At 43.7% G+C, this 18,008-nt stretch overlaps 1 protein-coding gene across 6 annotated transcripts in view; it reads left to right on the top strand.

Moving 5' to 3' along the window:
* The window catches only part of CHCHD6 (coiled-coil-helix-coiled-coil-helix domain containing 6), a 450,070-nt gene that overhangs the window by 11,265 nt on the left and 420,797 nt on the right, over positions 1 to 18,008 (top strand). The window lies entirely within an intron of this gene.

Below are 18,008 nucleotides of genomic sequence, written 5' to 3'. Positions count from 1 at the left end.
AGGTTGAAGATCTAAACCCAATCAATAAAATCCCATACAAGTTTTAACATGTTAGTGTCATTTCTAAAGTTTTTCTCTCCTTTTTAAATCAGCATTCATTGAAAGTATACCAGGTAATCCTGTTGTGAGGGTCGTTGTTCAGGTGCTTCCTGCTACAGGGTGACAACACTCTGTGCTCCTGCTTTGTCACCCTGTCACATGGACTCTCGATGGAGACTACAAGTGGCTGTTTCAATACACATTATGCAGGCATGCTCCTCTGTTGTCACCTTTAGCTCACCTGTCCTGAGAAATACCATAAAGATATCACTGGAGTGCATGTAGATTGGAAGTGGCAGGTGGTGTGAATTGACCCTTAACCACTTCCTGTCCGGCCCATGTACATAAACGGCCGGACAGGAGCAGTGCAGGAGCGGGTTGCCGTTCATAAACGGCACCCGCATTTTCAGCCTGTGCACGCTCCCTGGACACAGCGGAACACCTATCGCTGTACGGGACCTCTGTGTGGGGTCCCGATCATGTGATCACTGATTTAGCCAATCAGTGATCACATGAATAGTAGTAGGCAAGATGTCACTTCCTGACATCATTGCTTACTGCTAGTGAAATCTGTGAATGATCACAGAGATCACATGGTACAGGGCTGTTCACAACAGCCTTGAACCATGTGACAAGCTGTGACCAATCACAGCTCTCACGGTATTTCTCAATAAGTAATGCAGTCAGAGAGAAGAATAAATGATTGCTTTTACAGCCTTTATGGGTGTAAAAGCAATCGGTGTATAAAGAAAAAAAATCTTCATCACCCCCCACAAGTAGTACAGCGTCACTATGGTGACACTGTACTGCTAGGAATTCTGAAGGACCCTCTGCACACTGGTGTATATACCCTGGTTACACCCCTTTAGCACCTGATGGATAAATGCATGCACTAGCTGTTGGGATTTGAGCACAGGGATCTCTTGTTTACTGTACTGCTAGGGTGACAGTATGGTAAACAAAATAAAAACCATAAATAATAATATAAAAATGTAAAACATTTTTGGAAAAATTATAATTTTTGGTTATGAACTAATTTGGGTTATTTTCTTTTTACTAAAAAGATAACCAAATACATTTTGGCCAAGATTTATGAAGAAAGATTATTTATTTGCAAAATTTTATAATAACTTTTTTTTTTTTTTTTAAATTTTTGGCCTTTTTCATTTATATAGCAAAAAAAATAAAACTCCCAGTGGTGAATAAATACCACTAAAATAAAGTTATCTGTCTCCAAAAATGCTAAAAAATTCATATGGGTACAGTGTTGCATGACCGCGCAATTGTCATTCAAAGTGTGATAGCGCTGAAAGCTGAAAATTGGCCTGGGCAGGAAGGGAGTAAAAGTGTCCGGACTGGAAGTGGTTAAAGGAGAAGCATGGGATAAGTAAAAATACAAACCTTCATACTTACCTCCGTGCTGCAGCATTATTGTGGAGGTGTTGCTGTCCCACATCAGCTCTAATACCGAGAACTGAACAATTACATGACGGCTGATCACACAATTCTAGGTGTGCATGGAGTGGAGAGTGGTGACTGTCAGTCACCACTTTCTGCTCTGCTCCTGCAACGCTCACTGGAGATGGGACAGGAGTGGCTGGCTCTGAGCAGCGCCTGGAAAGGCAAAGCCAACTGTCAGCCAACAAGTAGCTGGGTGGATCCCAACAATATTGTTGGAATCCTTCCAGAGCCTGGCTCGGCTGTGCCCTGTCAGCTGAGAGCAGGTAAGATATCACTTTAATTAAAACTGAGGATTTAAATTGATCACCACTTTTCCAATCACATAAACATGTCAAAACAAATCTGCGATTTTAGTGAGTGGGTTTAGATCTGCTAAACTTCCAGCATTTTAAAACTAGGATTCCCTTTTTAAGTGGGATTGAGGCCACAGAATGACTGCATAATTAGTGAACACACCCCACCAAGGTAACCTTTGAATTTCCATTGGAAGTGTTGCTTTAAGCATACTACACTTAAAAGCCAAAGTTTGAATGAGAAACAGGGGAATATTAGTGGTATGCAGATACTAAACATCAATACCGAGACCCATTATATCCACCTTACTAACCGTTTTGTATCTGCCACCCCTCTGTGCCAATCCCTCCACTGGCCTCCATCTCTCTCTGCCAATCCCTCCACTGGCTTCCAATTACCCAACGGATAAAATTCAAAACATTAACAATAACATATAAAGCCATTTATAACTCCGCCTCAAATTACATCACCGATCTTGTCTCCAAATATCACCCAAACCGTACTCTCCGCTCCTCCCACAACCTCCTGTTCTCTAGCTCCCTTGTCTCCTCCTCCCATGCTCATCTCCAGGACTTCTCCAGAGCTTCCCCCATCCTCTGGAACTCTCTACCCCAATTTATCAGACTATCGCCCACTCACTTTTAGGCGATCTCTGAAAACCGATCTCTTCAGTGAAGCCTATCCTGCCCTCAGCTAATAATGGAATCTTCTACTCCTCCTACCAGTCCATCCCCCACAGTTACTACCTTCTGTACCACTAGCCCCTCCCTCCTAGATTGTAAGCTCCAAGGAACAGGGCCCTCCTATCCCTCTTGTATTGAACTGTATTGTTGCTGTATTGTCTCCCGTTATATTGTAAAGCGCTGAGCAAACTGTTGGCGCTATATAAATCCTGGCTAATAATAATAATAGTTGTATTTTTATTCATCACATATAATCTTGGTTATACTGATTTCTTGGAACTAAGTCCACTTTTTCGAAGATGCAGAAGTGATTCAGGTAATAACAATGATCTCATATGGTGGATCATAATAAATAATTTTAAAACATAGGACTTTAATCATTTTGCATAAAAAAAAGACACCCATCAGGAAAAGCCTAGTATGAGGGACTGGTCCAGCATGTGATGGATGAAGGAGTTTCCTGAGTGAGGTTACCCAATAAAGTGTTTCCTGCCATTAGCTGATGGGACATAGTGAACAGCTACCACCGCCAGGCGGACATCTGTACCAACCTGTAATGGTTGAAGGAGATCCTTAGATTGAGGTCGCCCCATTAAGTAATCATCTTGCTTGGCGTCAGATGCTCTCTGTTTTGTCCCATAGTGGACAGCAACTGCCCCCAAGCGGGATGAATGGTTGGTCCATCACAGTGGTCTCCAAATTGCAGCCCCGGGGCCGGACGTGGCCTTTTGCTTGCTTTTATCCACCTCTTGAGGTATTATCCCCCTCACTGTCAGCAACAGTAGGGCATCGTTCCTGCCACTATATTTCTCCTACTGATACTAACAATGGGGCAGTAGTCCTCCCACTGACATCAATGATGGGGCACTATTCCTCCAATTAATACCAATGATGGGGCAGTATTCCTTCCACTGACACCAATGATGGGGCAGTATTCCTTCCACTGACACCAATGATGGGGCAGTATTCCTTCCACTGACACCAATGATGGGGCAGTATTCCTTCCACTGACACCAATGATGGGGCAGTATTCCTTCCACTGACACCAATGATGGGGCAGTATTCCTTCCACTGACACCAATGATGGGGCAGTATTCCTTCCACTGACACCAATGATGGGGCAGTATTCCTTCCACTGACACCAGTAATGGGGCAGTATTTCTCCCACTGACACTAATAATGGGGCATTATTTCTCCCACTGACCCTAATAATGGGGCAGTATTTCTCCCACTGACACCAATAATGGGGCAGTATTTCTGCCACTGACACCAATAATGGGGCAGTATTTCTGCCACTGACACCAATAATGGGGCAGTATTTCTGCCACTGACACCAATAATGGGGCAGTATTTCTGCCACTGACACCAATAATGGGGCAGTATTTCTGCCACTGACACCAATAATGGGGCAGTATTTCTGCCACTGACCCCAATAATGGGGCAGTATTTCTGCCACTGACCCCAATAATGGGGCAGTATTTCTGCCACTGACCCCAATAATGGGGCAGTATTTCTGCCACTGACCCCAATAATGGGGCAGTATTTCTGCCACTGACCCCAATAATGGGGCAGTATTTCTGCCACTGACCCCAATAATGGGGCAGTATTTCTGCCACTGACCCCAATAATGGGGCAGTATTTCTGCCACTGACCCCAATAATGGGGCAGTATTTCTCCCACTGACCCCAATAATGGGGCAGTATTTCTCCCACTGACACCAATGGTGGGGCACTATTTCTCCTCCTAATACCAAAGATGGGGGACTGTTTACTCCCAGTGACACCAGGACATTTTCTACTCGCACTAACCACAGTCCGGACCAAGTTTGAAGGACCGTAAACTGGCCCTTTGTTTAGAAAGTTTGAAGTCCCCTTGTCTAGCATGTAATGGTTGAAGGAGTTCTTCATAGTGAGGCATAGAGGGGTCTTACCAACACTACCCGCTATGTTTCAGCAGCCAATACCTACATCTGCCCAGCAACTGATGCCAGGTAGGAAAACCCTTTACGGGATAACCTGATGCTGAGGCTCTCCTTCAACCTTTACATGCTGGTCCAGTCCCTCAAACCTGGAGTCCATTGATGGGTGATTTTTTGAGATACCTTAAGCAAATGGTTAAGGACATTCACTCACCGGCCATTTTATTAGGTACACCTTTTTAATTGCCTGGTAACACAAATTGCTAATCAGCCAGTCACATGGTAGCAACTCAATGCATTTAGGCATCTAGACAAGGTGAAGATGACTTGCTGAAGTTCAAACCGAGCGTCGGAAAGGGGATTTAAGTGATTTTTAACATGGCATGGTTGTTGGTGCTAGATGGGCTGGTCTGAGTATTTAAAAAACTACTGATCTACTGGGATTTTCACACACAACCATATCTATGGGTTTACAGACAATGGTCCGAGAAATAAAAAATATCCAGTGGACGGCAGCTGTGTGGACGAAAAGCCTTGTTCATGTCAGAGGAGAATGGGCAGACTGGTTCCATGGTTCATGTCAATATGGACCAAAATCTGTGAGGAATGTTTCCAACACCTTGTTGAATCTATGCCATGAAGAATGAAGGCAGTTCTGAAGGCAAAAGGGGGTCCAACCTGGCACTAGCAAGGTGGACCCAATAAAGTGGCCGGTGAGTGTATATCTTGAAACTGTGTATGCTCCACCATTTGAGGTCATCCCCATTGCTTGAACTTCATATGCATCCATGAAAAAGTGGACTTGGGTACAAGAAACACTGAAAACCAGAGTTCGCAGCTATGATGTTGTAATGGGTCTCTTTTATGGTCCTAACCAAGTACATTTCTGCACCAGGGGCGGACTGACCATTTGGAAACTCGGGCACTGCCCGAGGGCCCGGGATCAGTAGGGGCCCCATGAGATGCCCCTGGTACCTTTTCAATAGGCTTTTTTGAGTTTGGGCAAGGACACAGGGGCCCCATGATCCCCTATTGCTCGGGGGCCCCATGAGTTGTCAGTCCGCCCCTGTTCTGCAAATAAAAGAATATGAATGCTTTTATCCAATGTTGATGTTTCATTTCTGCTTACCACTTACTGGTATATCTCCCTATTTCTCTTTTGAAACTTTGGCTTGTATTTGTTTTTCTAAGGGGTATAGGTATGCAATGAATGAGCCATTCCCTCTGACTTCCCATCACTTCTCATTACACAAACCACACTTAAAACGCTTTTGCTGGTGTTGGTATTAAAACGATCGCAAGAAATGGGCACTTTTAGAAAGGCCTATAAAACGCACTTACATTAACTAGGCCGTGCTCTTCATCATTTATTCATAGTACCTAACACAAGTTATCACTGGTGAACTGTCAGGAAAGAACCCCGGGCCGCAGCTCCATCCAAGGACGTCCGAGGCTTCCGCCGCGTCTTCCCTCCCTCCACCGTGGAAAAATTAATTGCGGCTTGTAGAGATAATCTTATTCCTTTTTTTTTTTTAAATGTTATTAGCTCCCATGTAATTATCACTTACCCTCTCTTGTCTGGCTGGAATTATAGAGCGTTGGATGTCTGTGACGCCTTGTTGGCTGCGTGAATACATATTTCTCACCTGTCTCGTCCGAGTGGCCTGTATTATGGCTGGGTGCTGGTAGAAGATCGTTACCTTGTGTAACTTTTCGGCTCACATCATGAGTGTGTTGATGAGTTCCTGTTAGGACACAGGATGCACTTTGCAATCTATGTTATTAAATCGGAACAAAAAAAAAGAAAAAACATACCTGGCTTAACTTAGTCCTAGTACGGGTGTCGGCAACCCGCGGCTCCAGAGCCGCATGCTGCTCTTTTTCATCTTAGCTGCGGCTCCGGAGCACACTGCCCACCAGGTGGTCGGCAAGCCGCAGATCGCGAGCCACATGCGGCTCTTCTGTGTGCCGGGCGCCCGCTCCCCTCCCTCCTCAAAAATCCGGCCCGCGGAGCGTGGAACATTGGCTGTCAGGATGTAGGTGGGGCAGCCAGGATGTAGGCGGGGCAGAGTGACGAACTCCTCTCTCAGTCCGCCCTGAAGACCAGAACAGCGCGGGAACACAGCGAGAGGAACGCGCGGAGCAAAGGTAAGTGAATTGAGACAATATGGGGGATGAATTACTATGTGGGGGATGAATTACTATGTGGGGGATGAATTACTATGTGGGGGATGAATTACTATGGGGAATGAATTACTATGTGGGGGATGAATTACTATATGGGGGATGAATTACTATATGGGGGATGAATTACTATGTGGGGGATGAATTACTATGTGGGGGATGAATTACTATGTGGGGGATGAATTACTATGTGGGGGATGAATTACTATATGGGGGATGAATTACTATATGGGGGATGTATTTTCAGTTTTAAAAATGTGGCTGTCAAAATAAATTTCAATCGTGGTTTTGGCGAGATTTGGCTCAGTTGAAAAAAAAGGTTGCCCACCACTGACCTAAGGCTATGATTGTGATTATGAAGATACACTGTGGCCCTGATTAACCCTTTGCTTACTGGGCCCTTAAACCCCCTTCATGACCAGATCGCTTTTTGCAATATATGCAGTGTCGGATTTGTTATAAATGTTGCAGTGGTTTTGCGGCTCCCAGTCTTTTTTTTCCCTTCGGAAACGGGTCCAAGTGGCTCTTTATGTCTTAAAGGTTGCAGACCCCTGTCCTAGTACAACTAAGATGAATGTAGGAAAACGGGTACTTCTAAGTTCCAGGACCCATCAGTGGCACATTGCACCCCAGGAACTGACAGAGGTATTGCACCTGTGTTATAGGGGTATATGCGGTGACCCGAAAGTGACGCTGAGTTTTCAGATGTAATACTATAATTAACTGCACCAAGGACCAACAAAAATGTGAATTGTGAAATTTAATATGACCCTTGCTGTTGCTCTAGAATTTGTGTGAACCACAAAGTTCTCAAAGAATATGTAAAAATGGGAATAGTGCTAGGTCTCTAATTGCTAAATGTCATCAAAATAGTTAACCAACTATATCCATAATTTGTGAACAAGTAATCATGGTCCACAGATTCCATACAACTGCAGGGATCTAGGGGTGATATTTGATGCGTTTAATCTTTTATCCACATGTACAAAATCTTGTCAGAACATCTTTTTTTTCCACTTGAGAAACATTGCTCGGCTGAGTCCTATGCTATCATACACTGTAGCTGAAACGCTGATCCATACATTTGCTTTCTACTGACTTGACTACTGCGGTGCTCTACTTGCTGGTGTACCTATTTTATTTAGAAAAAATCAAACCTGCGCTTGGGTAAATGCACAAAATACAAAATTAAAATAACAATAAAAAAGCTGCTCGCATAAAAGGCAATATACAAATTCTAAACAATGAAAAATGCAGCGCTAATCTATATCACAATCAATTATTATACAGTATTTATATAGCGCCTAAAGGTTTGCTCAGCACTGTACATTATAGAGGGGGACAGAACATGAGACAAGACAGTAACAATACAATACACGAGGGGTTCGAGGGCCCTGCTCTTTCGAGCTTACAATCTAGAAAGGAGGGGAAAGTGGTACAGGAGGAAATGGCTGTAGGGGATGGAATGGTGGGAGGAGTGGAGGAGGTCAGTTGTTAGGTGAGGGTGGGGTAGGCTTCCCTAATGAGGTGGGTTTTCAGGGTGCGCCTAAATGTGAGGAGGGTAGGTGACAGTCTGATGGATTGGGGTAGGGAGTTCCAGAGGATGGGGGAAGTCCTGGAGAAGTCCTGCAATCGGGCATGGGAGGAGGAGACCAGGTAAACACAAAAAAGTCAGCTTTTTAGATTGCAGGGTGGTGGAGGGTTGGAGTGAAAGCCTCCTTTTTAAAGTGTATGACTAAGGAGAGTGGAAATATAGTGATGTGAAAGTGGAAAACCCAAATACTCCTGCGCTTAGGGATGGACTCTGTCATAAGGATCACACAACGAATGTCTTGGAATATGCACGCCTTGCTGCCCTCAAAGAACCGGGGAGTCCAAAAGTACTAATAGAGAAAAACAAAACAGAGGGCGCACCGGCCTTGTGCATTACCTTTTTAAAGTATGTTTATTAAATTAAAAGAAGGTATTCTACTTACAAAAGTACATGAATATAAGCACATCATATGAGACCGCTCTGTCCAATTTGCATTGCGTTTCTGAATGGTGATGAGAATGATGGACATCCAAAATGGTTGATGCGTTTCGAGGACTAGCCTCTTCCTCAGAACCTCTGGACCTGTATGATTATCCTATTCATATTGCTATCTTACCTTTAAAGTGCCACTTGAGCTTCTCTTTTTTTTTTTTTTTTTCTTTTTTTATAACAAACATGTCTATACTTACCTGCTCTGTACAGTAATTTTGCACAAACTAGCCCAGATCCTCTTATTTTTGGGTCCCCGCCGGCATTCTTGGCTCCTTCCCCTCAAGCAGTGCCCCCAGGGAAAGCCGCTGTCCTTGGGGGCACCACTGCATGCTCGTCCCCAAGTCGCTGCTCTAACCATCCATAAGATGGTTCCTCATTGGCTCACTGGCTGTGATTGACAATGAGGAGAAAGAGTCCCCAGACAGCGGAGGCGGTTAAGAGCATCACTGAATAAGAGAGGTTCAGGTAAGGATTGGGGGGGGGGGGAGCTGGGGAGCCGCTGCACAGCACAGCAGCATAGAATACATAAATGTAAAAAAAACTTTAGCCTCTAGAACCACTTTGATGTAATGATGTTGATATAGGTGATCTGGCAGGCAGCTTCTACACCCCAGTGGATCTCCACAGCTTCCTTGGCCTGTAGTGTAACGTAAGAAAAATGTGAAGTGAAGTGCCACCACACCACTGCTGCAAGGTTCAGATACGACTTTATTCCAGTAAGGGGCAGGGGGACAATCGAAAGGTTATCCAAAGCGTTTTAAAACTCTCCCTTGATTGGGGCTAGAAAAGAAAAAAAACATAAAAACATCTAATTCTTTTTCTAGCCCTGATAAAGGTGTTTTAGGACCCCCGAAATGTGTTGGATACTCTTTCGATTGCCCCCCTACCTCTTACTGGAATAAGACTGTATCTGGACCTTTCAGCAGTGGTATGGTGCTTCAGTTTACTTTTGTTACTTTAACCCCTTGACGCCGACGTCACTGAAGTGCGCAAACCCAGAAGGAAGACTGGTATGTGCTGTATAGTGGCACATTATGACATTGTTGTTGCATGGGGACCGATAATAACAAAGTGCAGCGCTAGAATAATCAATACTGATACTAAAAAGCGTAAATAAATAGTGCTAGAGTTTGTGGTAAAAGTGCTTGGTACAAGGGTTGATAGTGACTTCAAACTTCAGTGGCGTGTCAGAAGTGTAGTAAAAATATACACTCACCAGATGCGTATTTTCAATACGCATGTATATAATATAGCCAGAGGTCCCCCTCTCAGGATGGGATGGATGGGATATGCAGTTTACGGATACTCCTGGCTAGATTATATACATGCGTATTTAAAATACGCATCTGGTGAGTGCGTATTTTTACTACACAGGGACCTCCTGGCTAGATTATATACATGCGTATTTAAAATACGCATCTGGTGAGTGCGTATTTTTACTACACAGGGACCTCCTGGCTAGATTATATACATGCGTATTTAAAATACGCATCTGGTGAGTGCGTATTTTTACTACACTTCTGACACGCCACTGAAGTTTCAAGTCACTATCAACCCTTGTACCAAGCTCTTTTACCACAAACTGTCACACTATTTATTTACTCTTTTTAGTATCAGTATTGATTATTCTAGCGCTGCTTCAGTTTACTTTTGTTACTTTAACCCCTTGATGCCGACGTCACACAGATATGCGGACTGACAGAACTGGCCTTTTTTTCGTGGGGCTGCATATTTGCGTACCTGTCTTTCTGCCGGGAACATGCTCCCAGCACAAAGACTGAGGTGTCACCGAGAGCCCCTGGTTTCCTCCTAACGAATTGGGACCCGGGACTCCCAATTCCGGGTCACATGATTGGCTATCACAGTGATCAATCACTGTGCAGTCCGGCTCCTTTAGGTTTTTTTTCTCTGTATGAATGGAGGAGAGAGATATCTCTCTAATTCCTGACATATCGGGGAAAAAAATGTTTGAAAAAAAAAGATAAATATTACAAAATAAAGAAAAAATACCTAGTTCTAGGTTTGATCTAGTTCAATGCCAGGGTAAGTGTTTGGGTCAGGGTCAAAGTTCAAGATAATAAAAAAAAAACTTTGGTGTCCGTGTGTTTTAGGGAAAAAAAAAAAATGTACAATGTATAAATGTATTGTTTCTGGGCTGTACTACGGGTACAGTCAACAAATAACATACACATATACGGTATCGCTACGATCGTCAAAAGCTGGAAAATTTATATTGGGTTCTTCTTTGGTGGTAGGTTATGGTAGTAACAAGAAACACACAGCTAAATTAAAAAAGATTTTTTTTTACTATTTTGGGCCAGTTTTCCTTTGATAAAACAAAAAAAAAATTAGGAGAGATCTATTACCATTTACCACCAAATGAAAGTCCAATTTGTCCTGAAAAAAAACGCGGTATAATTCACCTGGATGTACAAAGTGCTTGTGGTGATATGTGTGATTTTACTAACACAGGTCAACGTTGCAAAATTGTGCTACGGCATTAAGATTTGTTTTACCCTTAGGCGTGAAGGGGTTAAAGGGGAGGTCTATCTATTTGTATTACAACAGTCTATGGTCTATAAAGGTCTCACCAAATCAAAGCTGCTGACATCATCCAGGAGGATAGAATGGCTGAAGCTGGACAGTGGGAGAAAGTATTTAAAGCAGTAGTAAAGTTCACCTGTTTATTTGTACCTACAGTAATGTTTTCCTGTAGGTAAGGGGAATATCTCCTAAACGTGCACGGTTTAGGAGATATTCACATTTGTAGCAGCCGGTGACCTCACTGGCGCATGTAAACTGTGCTCTGAATAGACGGCGCACTTGAGTGTGCCATCCATTCAGAGTGCTGTGCCTCGATCAGGGCTCCCATGTGCATGAACAGGAAAGACGTCATAGTGGGCCAGACATTCAAATGACTGAAGTGCGCAAACCCAGAAGGAAGACTGGTATGTGCTGTATAGTAGCACATTATGACATTGTTGTTGCATGGGGACCGATAATAACAAAGTGCAGCGCTAGAATAATCAATACTGATACTAAAAAGCGTAAATAAATAGTGCTAGAGTTTGTGGTAAAAGTGCTTGGTACAAGGGTTGATAGTGACTTGAAACTTCAGTGGCGTGTCAGAAGTGTAGTAAAAATATACACTCACCAGATGCGTATTTTCAATACGCATGTATATAATATAGCCAGAAGTCCCCCTCTCAGGATGGGATGGATGGGATATGCAGTTTACGGATTCTCCTGGCTAGATTATATACATGCGTATTTAAAATACGCATCTGGTGAGTGCGTATTTTTACTACACAGGGACCTCCTGGCTAGATTATATACATGCGTATTTAAAATACGCATCTGGTGAGTGCGTATTTTTACTACACAGGGACCTCCTGGCTAGATTATATACATGCGTATTTAAAATACGCATCTGGTGAGTGCGTATTTTTACTACACAGGGACCTCCTGGCTAGATTATATACATGCGTATTTAAAATACGCATCTGGTGAGTGCGTATTTTTACTACACTTCTGACACGCCACTGAAGTTTCAAGTCACTATCAACCCTTGTACCAAGCACTTTTACCACGAACTGTCACACTATTTATTTACTCTTTTTAGTATCAATATTGATTATTCTAGCGCTGCACTTTGTTATTATCAGTTTCTAGGAAGTTTTACTTGTTTACCTTTTGTGTGCTCAGGCAGCTAGTTTTAAAGCGCTCACTGATTTTATTCAATTTGTTGCAGGGGGAGCACTTTCTTTTTCATCAAGAGTTAACTACTGCTTTAAGGGGGATGAGTCTTCTAATTCCTTTATATCATTATTATTTTATGTTTTAAAATCAAGTCTTTCAAGCATATCTGAACTTAGCCATATAAAAGCTTCAACCTTTCCTCTTTAAATATTTTATATTTTCATTATTTGGATCATAGCGTATCTCTTAAAAGTGATATATACGATTACCTAAAAATCTGCTTCAGATAAAGCTGGTCTTTTAATTATGGTAATTGACAGCTCCGGAGCTCTGGGTAGTAACCGCACGGCTGAAGTGCCTCTATGATGAAAAGGATGCTGCGAGCGGGCCTAATCGGGGAGGTTCTGAGCTGTACACATAGAGAGGATTAGTTTCTTTGAAATCAGCCTCAGTAATGTATTTCCAGCTGGCTGAGCTGACAGTACTCTCTCTTTTGAAGATAGATCTTATCCGGATATGTATCTACCTAATAGAACAATGAAATTAATTCTTTGAGATGAGGCCTTGTGAGGGATTTGTGGAGGAGCTAATAGGATTGCAGACCAGCGCTGGGTGGTTATCTCTAGGAGTTTAATCCCAAACGGATAAATGGTTTGTTAGATTTATTTTTGAAAATAAGAATGCACAAGAATACTGTCTATCTTTAATGAAGAAGTAAAACTTCAGGGATTGAAAAAAAATATATATATTTTTGTTGGAGAGAGTACAAATTCATAATGGTTTTTTAGATGGTAAGTGTGTGTTTCCGGGATGGAAGATATGAGCGGTATAGAATAGGAATGGATAAACTTAATGGAACTTTTTCGCTAAGTTAAAAAAAAAAAACCTGTAAAGAAACAGGACATACAAAAGAAAAGGCTTTATATTCACCTTTCCCGCCACCTGTTCCTTCAGTTTTCTCTCTAATGATGTTCTCATGATCATTGACACTCCACGAGGTGAGATCTTGCATGGTGTATCACACCTAGGGTTGTTTTGTGTTTCTTCCATTTGTGAATGATTGCACCAACTGTTGTCACCTTCTCACCAAGCTGCTTGACGATAGATTGTAGACCTACACAAGGCTGGACTGGGCTACCAATCTTGTCCCTGACATCCTTGGACAGCTCTTTGGTCTTTGACATGGTGGAGAGTTTGGAATCTGATTGTTTGATTGCTCCTGTGGACAGGTGTCTTTTTTATACAGGTAACAAAATGAGATTAGCAGCACTCCCTTTAAGAGACTGCTTCTAGCTTCAGCATGTTACCTGTATGAGACACATGGTAGACAGAAATCCTGCTGAATGATAGGGGATCAAATACTTATTTCCCTCTTGAGCATGCAAATGAGAGTATATTTGTTAGACATGCATTTCTTTTAAATTTTTTGTTGCTTTTCTGCCTCTCAGTGTTACAATACACCTACCATTTGATTTTTAGACCGATCATTTCTTTGTGAGTGGGCAAACATTCCAAATCAGCAGGGGATCAAATACTTATTTCCTTCACTGTATACTGTAGTATGCTTTCCTGGTTCTCTGTCTGCTCATTGGCTCAGAGACAGCAACAGGAGCCAATGGGTGGGTGGAGGGAGCTGGGGGGGGGGGGGGGTTCAGGATTGAGCCACACTCTGTATATCTTATGGACACACAGATCAGGGGCAGCGAGCGAGGATGCACTAGTGCCCCCATAGTAAGCGGCTTGCTCTGGGGGCACTCAGCTATGGGAGGAGCCAGGAGCTCCAGCAGGAGACACCAGAAGAGGAGGACCCCGGGGCTGCTCTGGGGAAAACCATTGCATAGAGCAGGTAAGTATAACTTGTTTGTTAAATCTATCTTTAGGATCACGTTAAGCAAATTATTTTTGTGAATCGTTTGCAAAGTTTCTTACCTCAGGGATCCTTCCAGTTTCAACACTTTCTGTTGAAGGCTATTAAACACTAAGCCACTGCAGGGCTTTGCTTCTTCTTGTCAGAGACTCCAGTAAGGAGGACCGTGACCACCAAATCTCCAGAGACTAGCAGTCAGAGGCAACAGTGCCTTAGATCTCAGACTGCAGATATGTAATGATGAGGCTGTAGGCACAGGCATGCCTAGGCACCTTCACATCCTGGGAGGTGTGCTGCTATAATATTTTTAAGATGGAAGATCAAGATAAAATGTATATTTTTAGTGTCTCAGGCTAAATTGCCTTTTCTAAATCTTCCCTATAACATATCAAATCTTTACTTCTTGAGTTCAGATTCACTCTGAAGACAGAAAACTGCATGTGGCATCTCCAAGTCCCTTCTGGGATTGGTGGGGTTAATCCGATATAGCCTACTGCAGTTCTTCGCTATTCCATACAACTGCATGTTCCATGGATCTCCGCTGACCTCCCCAGTGTGTTATCATTGTTAATACTTGCTGACTGCTGTTAATATTCAGCATTTCTGTCTCCAATTATCAGCGTGTACATTAACAAGTGCAAAAGACATCATTCTGTTTGAATTTGTGCAGGGAAGGTGGGGGACGCGTGGATTACCTACCGGAGGGGGGAAGATAAATATATTCGTTGTTAACTCTGAAGACATAAAATAAAATTCAGTAATAAATGCAAAGAGAAAAATTGATGGAAAACTAATTTATGCGGTGTAAATCATAAGAGCTGGCAGGGAGAGGCATGACGGGTTGGATTTATGGCCGTAGGCCTGGAGGCGGAGATGGCGTCTCTGCGCAACTAGGAAATGTCCGGCAGTGACACATTTATGAGGCTCTGCCAGGCCCTGGATGGCAGATTTAGATAGGGGAGAATAGTGTTGCTCCAGATATCAAGTGAAACTGATCGGTAAACTGTTAATGCTCTCTAGCTGTCTCTGGAGCTGTGCTCAAGTCAGGAAGTTATTCTTATTATACAGTGTTTATGTAGCGCCAAAAAGTTTGCTCAGCGCTGTACAATATAGTGGGGGACAGTACATGAGACCGCTCCATCTCCGCCACCCCTCTCTGCCAATCCCTCCACTGGCTTCCAATTGCGCAACGGATCAAATTCAAAATCCTAACACTGATGTACAAAGCTGTCCACCATACTGCCCCGAACTACATCACTGACCTAATATCCAAGTACCACCCAACACGCACACTCCGCTCCTCACAAGACCTCCTTCTGTCTAGTTCCCTGGTCTCCTCCTCCCATGCCCGCCTCCAGGACTTCTCCAGGGTGTCACCCATCCTCTGGAACTCCCTGCCCCAACCCATCAGATTATCACCTACTCTCCTCTCCTTTAGGCGCACCCTAAAAACCCATCTCTTCAGGGAAGCCTACCCCACCCCCTGCTAACTTGACCGACCTCCTCCACTCTTCCCACCATTCCATCCCCCACAGCTATCTCCTCCTGTGCCACCATCCCCTCCCTCCTAGATTGTAAGCTCGAAAGAGCAGGGCCCTCAATCCCCTCATGTTTTACATTGTATTGGTATTGTTCTGTCACATGTTCTGTCCCCCCTTTGTAATGTACAGCGCTGAGCGAACTATTGGCGCTTTATAAATACTGAATAATAATAATAATGAGACAATACAGTAACAAAACAATATACGAGGGGTTCGAGGGCCCTGCTCTTTCGAGCTTGCAATCTAGGAGGGAGGGAAGACACTCAGTTTACCTGCTGAGTTTTATGTGATCAGCAGATTCAGTGGGTTCCTACATTTCTTCGATGCTTGTGGAGCCTTTTGTCATAAGATTCTGCACGGTGTACCCAGGGCAGGTGCTAGACTATTTTGCAGCCTAGCCCAAGATCAGCTACTTGTTCCCCCACCCCCAGACAGAAAAAAAAAAAGTTTTTTTCTACAAACAGTAGAAAATATTAAATCAATGAAACTGCTACATTTCTTTTAGTTTGCAAAAATAAGTGCCATAAGTTGCCATTAGCACTAATATTAAGGACAAAATCGGCGTCAGACGGACTGTATCTGTGGCAGGTGACAGTTGTAGTGAGTGGAGGATGATGGATCCACACTGACAGATCCCATGAATTTTCTAGGCAATGGGGAGAGATAAAGGGCCGTGACAGCAGGCAGCTGAACTGAGCGGTCCCACACAGTGACAGATCCGACACAACACACTGTCAGCGCTGACACAGATCAGCAGGCCCAGTAGGCACTAGAAGAACAGGCTGTGGGATCTTGATGATGTCATCACTCACTGACACATTGCACATGTTATGGTTGTCCGGCCAGCCGGACCACACTCACACGGATACAAGACATCAGAGTCAGACATTACCTTCCTTTGCAGGCACAGCTCCACCTCCGCTGATGAATGGGAAGAGAAGGGCTGGAACACCACAGTGATCACCAGCCGGCTTTCAGTAAGGAACTGAGTCTGAGAGGAACACTGGAAGGAGCAGCAACTCAGCTGCTAAACTGGCCCCAGACACCCGGCTTCTTCCTCTGTCCTTTCTTCCTCCCCTCTGTCGCCAATCCTCCCAGTTGAAGGATCATTCATGACATGGTGGCACCGCACAGAGAGAATGTTGACCTGTGCTGTGCACAGGTGCCCCTAGGTGGCAGTGCGCCCTAGGCAACCACCTAGTTTGCCTGGTGGAAGCATTGGCTCTGGGTATACCTGCTCTCCATAGGGTCTTCCCCTGCTGATTCATAAGGAACTTGCTGGTTTCTCATGAATAATGCAGCAATCTATGGACTGTGTGTGTGTTTTTTTTTAAATCCTCACCCCTCAGTTTTGTAAAAACTACACTATTTTCCCTCTTCTCTCTACAAGTCTGCCCCCTGCATCTTCCGTTGCTCATATGGATAGCATATTTCACCAGCATACCTTTTGAGATTGTTGCAAAAGTCTAAAGTTATACTGAGAGATGCAACAATGTCACGCAGAACCCTTTCATCAGTTACATTCATTGCCATCTACCTCCAGACTTAATGATGGGCTGCATCATTCAACCCCTTCCTGTGATCCCAGGCTGTGATGGACATACCCTTTAAGATTGTGTTATTATACTGACTTTGGCTCCTAGCATGGAAGCACGGAACTGTGTTGGCATATCATTACGTGAATGCCCTTTAGTACTACAGTAAGGACCATCCACTGCTGCAAAAAGGGGAAGGACACGTGATGCTGCCAGTCCGGCAGGAAGATTAAAGCCTAATTACACCTTTAAAGTGCTTGTAAATATTTTTTTTAATAAAACACGTCATGCTTACCTGCTCTGTGCATTGGTTTTGCACAGAACAGTCCTGATCCTCTTCTGCTTAGGTCCCCCGCCAGTGCTCCTGGCTCCTCCATTGACACGCAGAGGGTGGCTTGGCCCTGCCCCCCGTTTCCTCCTTACTATCTGACAGGAGTAGGAGTCAATGGCTTGTGTAATGTGTGCTGAAACTGCAACTTGTAGCCTCCAATTAGAAGCCCATGTGATAGCGTAATGAAGCAGGAGCATGTGCATTTACAATAGCATATAGTATATGGTAGGATCTCCAACTCCCAATAAACCAGTATTAAAAATTAGTCCTTGGAGGTACCATGCCAAAAATAGAAACACAAGACAAAAAAGTACTCTGCTCAACAAAGGGAGAAATCACAGCGTGGGGCTTATGATATATATATACACACACACACACACACTAGTCACAGTAAACTATAGAAGAACTATCCCAAATGAGGATCTCCCCC

Source organism: Staurois parvus, unplaced genomic scaffold (genome assembly GCF_062004578.1).
Source record: "Staurois parvus isolate SC_StPar_1 unplaced genomic scaffold, SC_StPar_1.0 ptg000290l, whole genome shotgun sequence".
NCBI lineage: Eukaryota > Metazoa > Chordata > Amphibia > Anura > Ranidae > Staurois > Staurois parvus.
Note: the sequence above shows the minus strand (reverse complement) of the source record. Positions and strands in the feature narration are given on the sequence as shown.